Source organism: Hipposideros armiger, unplaced genomic scaffold, assembly GCF_001890085.2.
Source record: "Hipposideros armiger isolate ML-2016 unplaced genomic scaffold, ASM189008v1 scaffold_150, whole genome shotgun sequence".
Taxonomy (NCBI): domain Eukaryota; kingdom Metazoa; phylum Chordata; class Mammalia; order Chiroptera; family Hipposideridae; genus Hipposideros; species Hipposideros armiger.
In genome coordinates, this window is record NW_017731500.1 from 616,504 (window position 1) to 627,615 (window position 11,112).

At 53.9% G+C, this 11,112-nt stretch overlaps 2 long non-coding RNA genes across 3 annotated transcripts; one reads left to right on the forward strand and one right to left on the reverse strand.

The window, feature by feature from the left end:
- Positions 1 to 272: 272 nt before the first annotated feature.
- Positions 273 to 5,074, reverse strand: LOC109387201 (uncharacterized). 2 transcript variants are annotated; one of them, XR_002124941.1, is made up of 3 exons: positions 5,039 to 5,074; positions 3,699 to 3,794; positions 273 to 1,075 (listed from the first exon to the last, which is right to left on the reverse strand). It is a non-coding gene; the product is annotated as an uncharacterized LOC109387201 (long non-coding RNA). The 2 variants fall into 2 exon arrangements; XR_002124942.1 differs by lacking the exon at positions 5,039 to 5,074 and adding an exon at positions 4,669 to 4,805.
- Positions 5,075 to 5,703: 629 nt separating this feature from the next.
- Positions 5,704 to 7,812, forward strand: LOC109387202 (uncharacterized). The gene is made up of 4 exons (XR_002124943.1): positions 5,704 to 5,828; positions 6,396 to 6,864; positions 7,120 to 7,195; positions 7,510 to 7,812. It is a non-coding gene; the product is annotated as an uncharacterized LOC109387202 (long non-coding RNA).
- The last annotated feature ends 3,300 nt before the right edge of the window (positions 7,813 to 11,112 follow it).

Consider the following 11,112-nt stretch of genomic DNA (forward strand, 5'->3'; position numbering starts at 1 on the left):
CTGGAGATGGAAGCAGCTATATCCGAGATAATTGCTTAATTAGGGGAAAATTACTTAAATTTCAGCAGCAGCAGCAGCAGCAGCAGCAGCCAGTGTGCCATTCTGACTACAAAAGCCTCTAAAACCCAGCTCCCTTAGAAAGGAGATCACTGCCCACTCAACACCCACTCTGTCTTCTCTAGGAGTACGGAAGGGAGAACCAGCTCGGCATGTCACCAGCGTGGTTGGAGGCCCTTTTGCACACACACTCGAGCACGCGCACACACCTACGCGCACGTCACCCTCTGCACCATCTTCAGCTGAGCTCTGCAGACACTGGCAAACCTGTGGTTTCCTCAAAGGCCAGGGTCGACACTTCTCGGTAAAGGGCCAGAGAGTTAATACTGCAGGCATCACGGGCCGTGTGGACTCTGTGGCAATGACGCAGGCTGGCCCATGGAGCGTGAAAGCAGACATACGAGCAGACAACAGGTAAATGAACCGGCATAGGTGTATTCCAGTACGACTTCATAAAATCAGGTAGCAGAGCTGATTTGGCCCGTGGACCAGTTTGCTGACCCCCATCAAAGGCTAACCGTTGGGGTGTGCAGCTGGTGGGACTGGCTTAGGTGGTTCTTGATGCAATGGGAGTGAGGAATTCTTCAAGCAGCCCACACCCATCACCGACCCAGGAAGCTCTGAGTAATGATTGTGCTCAGCTGCTAGGCTGGCAGAGTTACAAACACAGGCTTTGAGGAGGGACAGCCCTGGCCTCAAGTTTTGTGATCTTGAGCCAGATGCTAAGCTCTCCGAGTTTCCATATCTCTTCTCCAGGTTGAGAATAATCACTCCTCCCTCCCAGGGTCACAGTGACGATAAATGGGACGGCATGTGTGAAGCTGTGTTTGGTCTGTAGTAAGTGCTCAGTGATGGCAGCTCCTAGGAGTGGTGATAGAGTGAGCTTTGGTCTTCGTGTTTGGGCTCTCAGGAAGAGTCCTTGCAGGAAGGATTTAGGATTTTTGTCCTCTCTTTGTCTCAAACTTGTCACAATCTATCTTTTCTTTTCATTGTGCTTCCGGGGGACCACTGAGCTCTCCTGGAGAGAACAGAAAGATACAGAGTGGGCTCTGCTGGCTGGTAGCCTCTCTGGCCTCCCCGCTGCCCCCCGCAGAGGCAGGAGCTGGCCTGGGTGAGCTGACTGCTGCCTCCTAACGGCTGCCCTTGCCTTGCTGGCCTGCCGGGTCAGCCCCATGCCTGCAATGGGTCTTGTCCTGGCAGGAAAAGGCTGCCCACCAGGGGCGCTGGAGAGCAAACACCTGGGTCCCTCGCCTCACAGCACCCACATCCTCGGAACCCAAACAGCCTCCTCTTCAGTTGTTTCGGGCTGGGGAGAAGAAACCTCAGCCTGAAAGGAGCAGTCAGTGAATGTCATTGGGCTTTAGAGCCCAGATGTCCCTGCTAATGTTGGTACCAGGAGAGAGAGAGTGCATGCCTATGGAAGAGTCGGCTGCTAAATGCGGGGCAGACGTGGCAACCTGGGGTGGGGAGGGAACAGAAATCCCAACAGTGGCAATGAGCAGGAGAGTGACGCAGGACAGAGCGTGAGGGGACTTGGGACCATGGGGTCAGAAAGTGTGAAAGAGCAATTCAGGACCAGGATTGGGGGTGGGGAGGTTGAGGAGTAGCTAACGCTCAGGAATGAGTGGGTTCAGGGCACCGAGATCTTGCCACTGACCCTAGAGAGGTCACTGTGCTGCACTGAGGATGTTTCCAAGAGAACAGTTTTAACTCGAAGTGGCAGTGCTGGGAGTGAGGCGGGCAGAGCACCCGGGCATAGAGTCGCGCTCGGGCGTATTAATGTTTGGCTAACGTATACACAGACATCGGGCCTCTGGCGCGTCCATTCCAATGTGACCTGTGAGCCGTGTGCTTCAACTGGAACCAAGTGGTGGAGAATCCAGATACCAGCTTCCCTTATATCGCAGTAGAACATTTTGTGTACGTTAAATAAACTGCTGAGTAGGTCAGACTGGCAAGAACGCAATGGAGGAGGAGAGAACAGAACTGAGATCCAGGGACACTGCCGTGGGGGCAGAAGGAGCAAGCACCAGGAAGCTGGGGAGATACCTGTTAGGGCTCCCTTAGCTGACAACTCCTGGCCACATCTTCCTGGGGTCTGTTTGCTCCCACTCTCCCCCACAGTCCCCTTGCCTGTTCCTGGGCTGCTGCCAAAGCAGATGATTCTCCACCCCTCCCAGGAGGCGCCTCCTTCCTGCAGCCAATCCGGCCAGTGCCTGGGCTTTGGGGCTTTGGGGCTGGGTCCGAGCAGGGCCCGCGTTGCTGGGAAATGGTCCTGCAGTGAGGCTGTCCTTTTGGCTCCTCTCAGGCCTGGGCTGCGAATCAGGGGCCAGCAACAGGGCGCTTTCACTGGGCTGGCGCATCGCCGCACACAGTGAGTCAGACTGTCTCCCACCTGTGCTATTTCTGGGTCCGATCTGCTTGACTCACTGCCCTTGCGTAGGGCCGACCTTCCGATCCAGGCCCATCTGCAGCGGGCAACGGCCTCCCAGACCTGAGGTCTGACTGAAGGCAGGGGAGTTTAATGAGTCCCCAGCTCAGCAAGCTGCGCTGGAACTCTGACCTCAGCCTGATGTCTGGCTTCTGGCCTCGTTCCCCGGGCACAACAGCCCTGCCTCGCATCCCAGTTCCAGTTTCCTGCTCTGCGCTGCTTTGCCTTTGTCCCCCTCTGGCTTCAGCAGATCCAGCGTCAGAGTACGACGCTGCTCCCACCCCCCGCCTCTGGGCGCCGCATATCCCCTCTCCACCATGTGGGTCCGCCTGCCCACTGAGGGGTCCCTCAAGCCTGTCCCTTCATCAGCTTTCGTTTTATGACCATTTCTTTCCAACTGGTCTTGCTTCCAGCCCCTCCTCTCTCTAACACAGTGGTTCTCAAAGGGTGGTCCCAGGGCCAGCAGCGTTGCTGGGAGCTTGTCAGAGATGCTGAATGAGAAACCCCGGGGGCGGGGCCCAGAATCAGCATTTCGACAGGCCCGCTGGCGCCCACCGGTGAGGCTGTTGCACGCAAGGCCGGGGACCGCTCTGTCTAGCATATCCTTCCTGCAGCTTCCAGAGCGCTCTTTCTAAAACCCAGGCCAAGTCTTCTCATTCTGCAGCTCAGCAGCAGTGGATAACTCTCTCGTGCCTTCAGAATTAATTTTTAATTAACTTCTTAAGCACAGTGTTTGAGGCCCTTCGCCATCTGGCCAAAGTTTCCTTTCCAGCCTCCTCGCCTTCCGTTCCCTCTTGGCCCAGCCCTTTCGGCATCCAGTCACTCGTATTCCCTTTGAGGATGGAAGGTCAGGTTCAAACGTTGCCTCTGTGAAGCATTGCCCACCCTCCTCATCCTCCTGGGTTGGTGGGGGCGGGCAGGGGGGGATTAGCCACGCCCCTCAGTGCTCTGAGCCTCTTCCCTGGCAATAGTTCTAACATACTATAAATACCTGGGGACACATTGCCCTTCCCACTCACAGCAAGCTTCTGGAAGCAGGGACAATGGTCTCCTTCACATTATTGTCTCTGACGCCAAGCACCGGCCTGGGGTAGGCTAGTTGCCAATACGTATCTATTGATGACAGGAATAAATCTAACTCTTCCTAGAGTCTATCATCCCCAGCCATCCTCCAATCTCACCCAACCCACCATCTTGATCCATTACCCACCTGCCTGGGCAGTTAGGGCCTCCTGGGACTTCTGTTGATCTCTCCGACTCCTGTGGGGTCCATCTGGGTCAAGTCACTTCCAGGCCAGTCAACCTGCTGCCAAACAAGAGTTGGGAAAGGTGAGGGAGAGGGCCTCCCCGCGCACCGCTGGGCTGCTGTGAATCTGTCCCCATCATGCTGGTGGGCTGCGAGCTATATCCTTGAGATCCCTTCAAATGATAAAGTGAATCCCAATGTACGGAGGACGGCTGAGACACAAACACTCCACACCAGTGGCCTGCCCTCCTGTTACTTGAATTAAGACCAGGATAGGGTTTGTGGGGGGTATTTATTTTGCCTGTGTGGTTTTCTTTTCCACTAGATTTACCTTCCTAATTATGCCTGCTTACACCAATATTAAAATGTGTTTGTATTCCCTGAACGCACGGCAACTGATAGAATGGCAGGGCGGCCCAGAGGCAGGGCGGCCCCGAGGCTGGGCGGGAGGCTGAAAATCATGGAAATTAAACCTCTGCCTCAACCTGCCGAGCGAACAATCCCAGGTCAGTAATTAAGAGCGGTAGTAATTTTTTTCAGTGGGGCCTTAGCGATCTAATTACCTTCTAAGGGGATATGTTCAACCTGTCAACAAACTCGATCTTTAGGTGTGTTTGGCGAGCGGATAGAGCCCGGATGCGCATGGTGGGGCTCCTGCCAGCTGCTCAGGTTGAGGAGCACCAGCTCTTTGGGCCCCTCGGGGCCCGGTTCCCTCGGCGGTGCTGCCTGTTGGGACTTGGCCCAGACTCCGCTGAGCCCTGAAGCTCCTCCCAAGAGCACCCGGCCCTGGCAGCCCCTCCCACCCAGGGCCTCCTGTGTCTTTCAAACTAGAGAGTCCTCCACCTTCGCCAAAGGGGATGTCCTGTCCTCTCTCGCGATCTCCTGAAGTTCAGTTGTGTCACATTAAATCTCAGTTATGACTAAGCACACTCACGCCAGACCCAGGACGATACACAGGAAAACAGAGCGAGGCTGGGTCCCCTCTATAAGTGACAGCAGTATGCCCATCCTCAGATGTCATCTCTCCTGCCCTGGGGAGACACCCCAGGTCCCCTTCTGTGATGTGATGGAGACCAGCATGGTTCTCTCTCCCCAAACCTTGTGCTTAGGTCTCTTAGCAACCTTGACAGGCAGCCAGCCTGGCCAATCACCTGTAGCTGCTGACATCCATCTGCTTCCAGAGGCTGAAGGGAGCCTAGAAACCAAGTGCCTCCCTCCCCACCCCCACCTACCCGCTGCCTCTCAATGACACCCACCCCTTCGAGGCCCCTAAAGAGGCAAGCACAGTGACCAGACTTTCTCACCTCACCCTCTGCTCCCCACTCGAGGCCCATTCTGCGGCTTAATCTGTGACATTTAACATAAATAGTTTTCTATTCCCAGCTGACCTTTAGTGGCTTTTATCATCAGCTGTGGTTCCTGGCAGCCTTACAAGAGCTGCTGTCTGCTGCCTCAGTCCATTCCAACAGAATGCCCTGAGGAGGCCCCACGGTTTTCACCACGTGAAGCCAGGGGGCCCCCGGAGATGTCTGCCTAGACTCGAGCTTGCCACTCTCCGCCCGGAAATATCATTACGTGTTTCAATTAGGATTAGTGGGGAAGTCGGCTATTAAGTAGTTAGTTATTATGGTAAGAGAGACACTCCACATTAGCTGGAGCAGGCTGCTGTTGCCTTCCTCTAATGGACTCTTTCGAAACCCCTAATCTCTCCTGATGCTCAGCAGAAAGATAGAAATGGGAGGGTGGAGGCCAGACGAGGCAGGTAGCGCACCCCATTTCTCTCCCCTGCACCCCCACAGACACCATCCTCAGGAGGTGATGTGCTGTAGTGACGTTAACAAACCCTCCACCTGAAACCACGCGTCACATCTTCACACCTCCAGAAGCAGAAGCCAATGTCAAAACCAGCGCCCACCAAACCCCTCTCCACGCCTTTCCTCTTGTTCACAGATCGGTGCATGGTCATCACAGAGGGTCTTACAGGACTCCTGCTGCAGAGGCTTGGGTTTGGGCAAAGGCCTCGCAGATGCTGAGGAGTGCCAGAGGCCCCAGGCTAGAGGACAGGGGAGCCAGACTCGGGTCTCATCCTTCCAGGTGAGCTTGGGCAAGTCACGGGGCTTCTCAGACTCCTGGCCTCTCCCTGTGTAACGAAAGTTTAGGTCAGGCGTTTTTTTACCTTTCCCCTGCTCCAGCATGCCTGAAGGATAAGGACGTGGCATTCCCTGATCAGGGGTGATGGTCTGCTATGGACCGAACTGTGTCCCCCCCAAAATTCACGTTGAAGCCCTAACCCCCAGTGTGAAGGTATTTGGAGATGGGGCCTTTGGGAGGTCCTTAGGTTAAATAGGACATAAGGGTGGGGCCCCATCATGGGATTAGAGCCCTTATGAGAGGAGACATCAGATCTCCCCTCCCATATATACTTACAACCCCTCCTCCCCCAGGGCTGCACAGAGAACAGGTCACATGAGCACACAGCAAGATGGTGGCTGCCTACAGAGCAAAACAGGCCTCAATAGGAAACCTGCCTTGCCGCACTTTGATCTTGGACTTCCAGCCCCCTGGGCCATGGGAAGTAAATGTCTATCATTTACCCCCCACCCTCAATCTCTGGTATTTTGGTGTTTTGTTTTGTTTTGTTTTGTTTTGTTTTTATTGTAGCCCAGACTGACTAAGCCAGGATCCATTGCAGCAGAAATTCTCCACATCAGGCAGGAACACATCAGGGTCTGGAGCGGGGCCCTGGTACCCTGGTCCTCCCTCTCCCACCAATGCCCAGCCTTCTCTGTCTGGACGACGGATTCTCAGAGGTGCCTTCTGGTCTTGCTTTCAAACATTCCTTCCCAGCCATCTCTTCCTCCCCCTTCCCCGGGGCTCCAGCACCTGCAGCAGGTCTGTAGCCATCTGTATACTCAACAGCTGAGCTCATAATCCTGGTTCCAGCCCTTTCCAGCCATGTGACCTGAAGCCACAGAGCCACCGAGCCTCAGTTTCCTTATCTGATAACATCTGATGAGGATTAATAAGCTAATGCAAAAGGAGCACTCCACACAGGGCTTGCAAGGCGTGCGTGCTGAACAACAGGTCATCATCATTGCTGCTATCCTGTTAAAGATCATCAGACGAGGAAGTAAGGGGCAGAATGAAGTGAAGACAGCTGGGAAGAGAAACAGGCTGGAAAGCAAATGGGGAGAGAGAGGGAGAGGGGGAGAGGGAGGGAGGGAGAGAGACAGAGAGAGAGAGAGAGAGAGAGAGAGAGAGAGAGAGAGAGAGCGGGGGAGAGAGAGAGAGGAGAACAAAGTTTTCTGGATCAGCAAGGTTGTGCATGGTGGGGCGGGGAGGCGGGGCTGAGGCAGAGAAGTTTAATTTGTCTTCTTCCACTCAGCTGTGCCAACAAAAAAGAAAATGAATCTGAGGAGCCCAGACAAAGCTGCCGGGATGCAATGCTGACACGCAGCTAGGTAAACGCGGCTGAGGCAGGCACGGGGCCCAGAGAAAATTATCTTTCTAACCACTACCTTGGTACCATAATCGCCTTCAAGAAGCAGCTCTGGCTCTTGGGGGAGGGGCTGCTGGAGAGCCACTTGGTTTGATTCCTTTAATCTTTTGACACCGCCTGTCAGAGGAGTGTGTAATTAGGACGCACTGTACCTCCCCAGCAGCCTGTGGTGCTCGTGCCTTGAAAGGTGAGAGCCGGTGCTGCCTGGGCCTCCAGAATGGGCTGGGCCCTTAATTGGCTTATTTGCTTCTCTTAGAGTCTGTCCTGTGTTCCTAGGGAGGAAGCTACTGCCTGGACCTCTGTGGGAACTGCATTTTTCAGAAGCCAACAGGGAAGTCCTCAGAGGCCTCCAGGGGACCAGGGACCCTGCCATGATGCTGTTTTTTTGGAGCCAGGTGGCAGGTAAATCCATCATCGGCCTGAATCCCCAGCTGGAGAACTGTCACCAGCCAGTGACATGAGAGTGCCCACCTGCTCCTAAGAGCTCTTCTTAAGCAGGTCATCCCTGAGCACACAGACCTGGCCGCGCACGTTTCTGAACTCCCATCCCAGATCCCTGCCACTTGCCATACACACACACACACACACACACACACACTTACATACACACATATATATATATATCGGGGTGCCAAAAAAATGTATACAAGTGGACACTTTGGTCAGCGTGGCTCAAGCAGTAGTTCGCCGTCATCAGAAGTGTCTGGACACTGATGGGACCCACTCTGAGCACCTCTTGTCATTGCCCAAGTCAAACGTGACTTGTATTCATCTTTAGTTATCGGTATATATTGAGTATTACAACTTTAATACAGTTTTCCTTTCTTAAAATGTGTATACATTTTTTTTGGAACCGTCTGTATGTGCATATGTATATACACATATTCCAACTCTGGAGACATGCCCCGCCCTCTCCCCCAGCACTAAGAGTGACGGTTTACTTACCAGTGAGGGAGGCAGGGGACAAGCTCCCTGTTTTCCATGCTGGGCTGGCCAAAGGAATGCAGCAGGGAGAGCTGGAGGATTTGGAAAGGGAGAAGAGATTTGAGGTGGGGAGGGTTGGAGGCGAATGTTTGCAGCAAGGAGGTGGAGAGAAACAGGCTTGTCCCTTTTGACTCTAAATGATGTGGGAATCGGTGACCGTGTGGACCCCGCAGCCCACACACTGGGGGTGTGTTCTCAAGCGGCGCATGGACCCAGCACCGGCTACCTCTACTTCTCCCTGGGACCCAAGCTGTCCTTCCTGTGTGAGGGAATCTGCCCCTCCGTCCAGCGGCGGTTGTAGGGGCCTGAGACGAGGGAAGTTATTTTTTCCTCCTCCACAGCCAGCCAGCCAGCATCCGCATAGCAGCCCCCAAGGTGATATAAGCTGCAGAGGAGGCCCTGTCTAATCATCCTGCTGGAGTACAGGCTCTGCATCAAAGTGTGGAGCCAACCAGAGCAGGGAGCGGGGCAGTGGAGGAGGAGGTCGCGTGTAGCAGGGACCCCCGCCCCATTCCTGGGTTTCCTCCTCACTCTGCTGGGCCTGGCAGGTGAGGGCATGGCCAGGAGAATAGGACGCCATATTAAGCATGTGAAGGATCCCGGAAGGCTGCTATTAAAGTGATGAACAGCACATGGCCGAGAGCCCACAAGCCAGTTCAGCTCCCGGCCGTGTGACCTTGGGCACATCCCTAGCTTCTCTATGCCTCTGCTTTCTCATCTGCACAATGGGACAATAATGGAATACTTGAATCATATCAAGGATCTTTGCAAGGACTAAAGAAGATAGTTAACTTAAAAGCTTGCCACACAGGGCAATATAATATAAGCTGTAGGGTTCGTTCAGCACCTTCTCATCAAGTCCCTGGACCCCAGGCAAGACAAATGCCCATGTAGTTTTAAGACCCTAAATTGTTCGATTGAAAGGTGCCTTCTCCGGGGCCTGCCGAGTGGCTCAGTTGGTTAAAAGTTGGCTTGGGGGCCGGCTGAGTGACGCGTTGGTTAAGAGCTGGTTTGGGACGCCAGAGGGCCCCGGTTCGGATCCCACATATGAGGGCCAGTGACACTGCCCTCTACAGCTAAGATGCTGAACAACAGCTCAACCTGGAGCTGGGCTGCCGTGAGTCGCCAGTGACAGCGTAGGCTGCAGCCCGTGCTGCAGTGGGTTGCCATGGACTATCGTGTGTAGCCAGCAGCCAGCGTGAGCGGCCAGCAGCCGCTGTGAGCGGCCGTCCAGAAGCCAGTGACTGATCTGCCTCAGCCGGGAAGAGTGCAATGATAATATCAACATGGGCCAGTGAAGCGACATCCTCCACAATTGACTGAAGAACAAAAGGACAGCAACTTGTTTGTTCCCCTCCCCCAATTCCCCAATAAAGAAATCTAAAACAAAAAGAAAGGCGCCTTCCTGGTCTTCTGGCCTAACCTTGTCCAGAACGTCCATCTTGGCTATCCAGGTCCCATTTCATTGCTCAACCCCCCAGAAAGGAAGGCTGGGCTTTACGCTGGCCTAACTGACATCATAGCCAGATGACCTAACTCCCCTCTCCTCCCCACCTCCAAGTAGCAGTGCTGGGCATTCCAGAAGCTGACCATGAGCTCTCTGGATCCTGCTCTTCAGGGCGTGGACTGTGGGCCTGCAGCGTGACCATCACCTGGGAGCTTGTGAGAGATGCAGACTCTCGGGCCCCACCCAGACCTGCTGAGCCAGAGCCTGCGTGTGAACCTGACCCCAGGTAAACGTGTGTACACCGAGTGTGAGAAGCGCTGCTCTACACCATCTGGGAGGCCGTGTGGTTCTCACCACCGTGTCAAGTCTCAGCGATGTGCCAGGAGGACGTGTGAGCAACCTGCGTGGGAACTATTATTAACAACAGCTACAGCATCAACATCTGCAAATAATGTCATTTTTCAAAAAAAAGGGAATTAGAGCTGATTCGTGGTTATTCCTATCGTGATGTCACCCTCACAGATGTGCCTTCTGATTTGCTTTTTTGAGAGGGACAGAATGACAGTCGTGACCCACACGCATCCCTGAGATGCCCACGGAAATGTGTCCCACGGGTGGACCCATTCATCAAGCGTCCTTTGGGAAGAGAAAAGGCGTAAGCCATGGACCCCAAACACCTCCCTTCCTGAAGCCACCAGATCCCAATATGTGATCAGTCACATGGTGTGCCCAAGGCAGCCATGTCACTGCTGAACGGCTCTCACTCCTAGAAAGTTCTTCCTTACCTTGGTCTGAAACATGACTCCCCCCAAACTCCCACCCATGGACCCTCATTCAGTCTTTGGTACCACACAGGACCAGCCCAGCTCTTCACTGATGTGATGTCTGTATTTGGCTCTAGGCGTTCCTTGGCTTATGGGTGCATCACCCCAACCTCTGCCTCCATCTTCACGTGGCCTCCCTCTCTGTGTCTGAGTCTCAAAATGCCTCTCCAACTTTCTCTTATGACACCTCTCATTGGATTTAGGGCCCACCCTGAGTCCAGGATAATCTTATTTTTGAGACCCTTAATTTAATTACATCTTCAAAGACCCTTTTCCAAATAAGGTCATATTCACAGATTCGGACAGTTAGGATGTGGACAAATCTTTTGGGGACCACCATTCAAGCCATTATGACATCCATTCAAATATTTAAAGGTAGGCTCTTAATGGGCCTGCTCTTCCCCAGGTAGAGCCAAATTCCAGCCAGCATCCTTATAACAAGTCTTTAGCATGACCTGCCTGAAGCCTGACTGAGCCCCACTGGACATGAGCAGAGGTTGGTCCTCTGGGCAGATGAGTTGATCGATTTTAACCTATTTGGGTAGGGGGACATATGGTGGGCTGTGGGTGGCATTTGGGCAGAGCACTTGAAAAAGAAGCCTCCTGAAGGCAGGGCCAGAACTA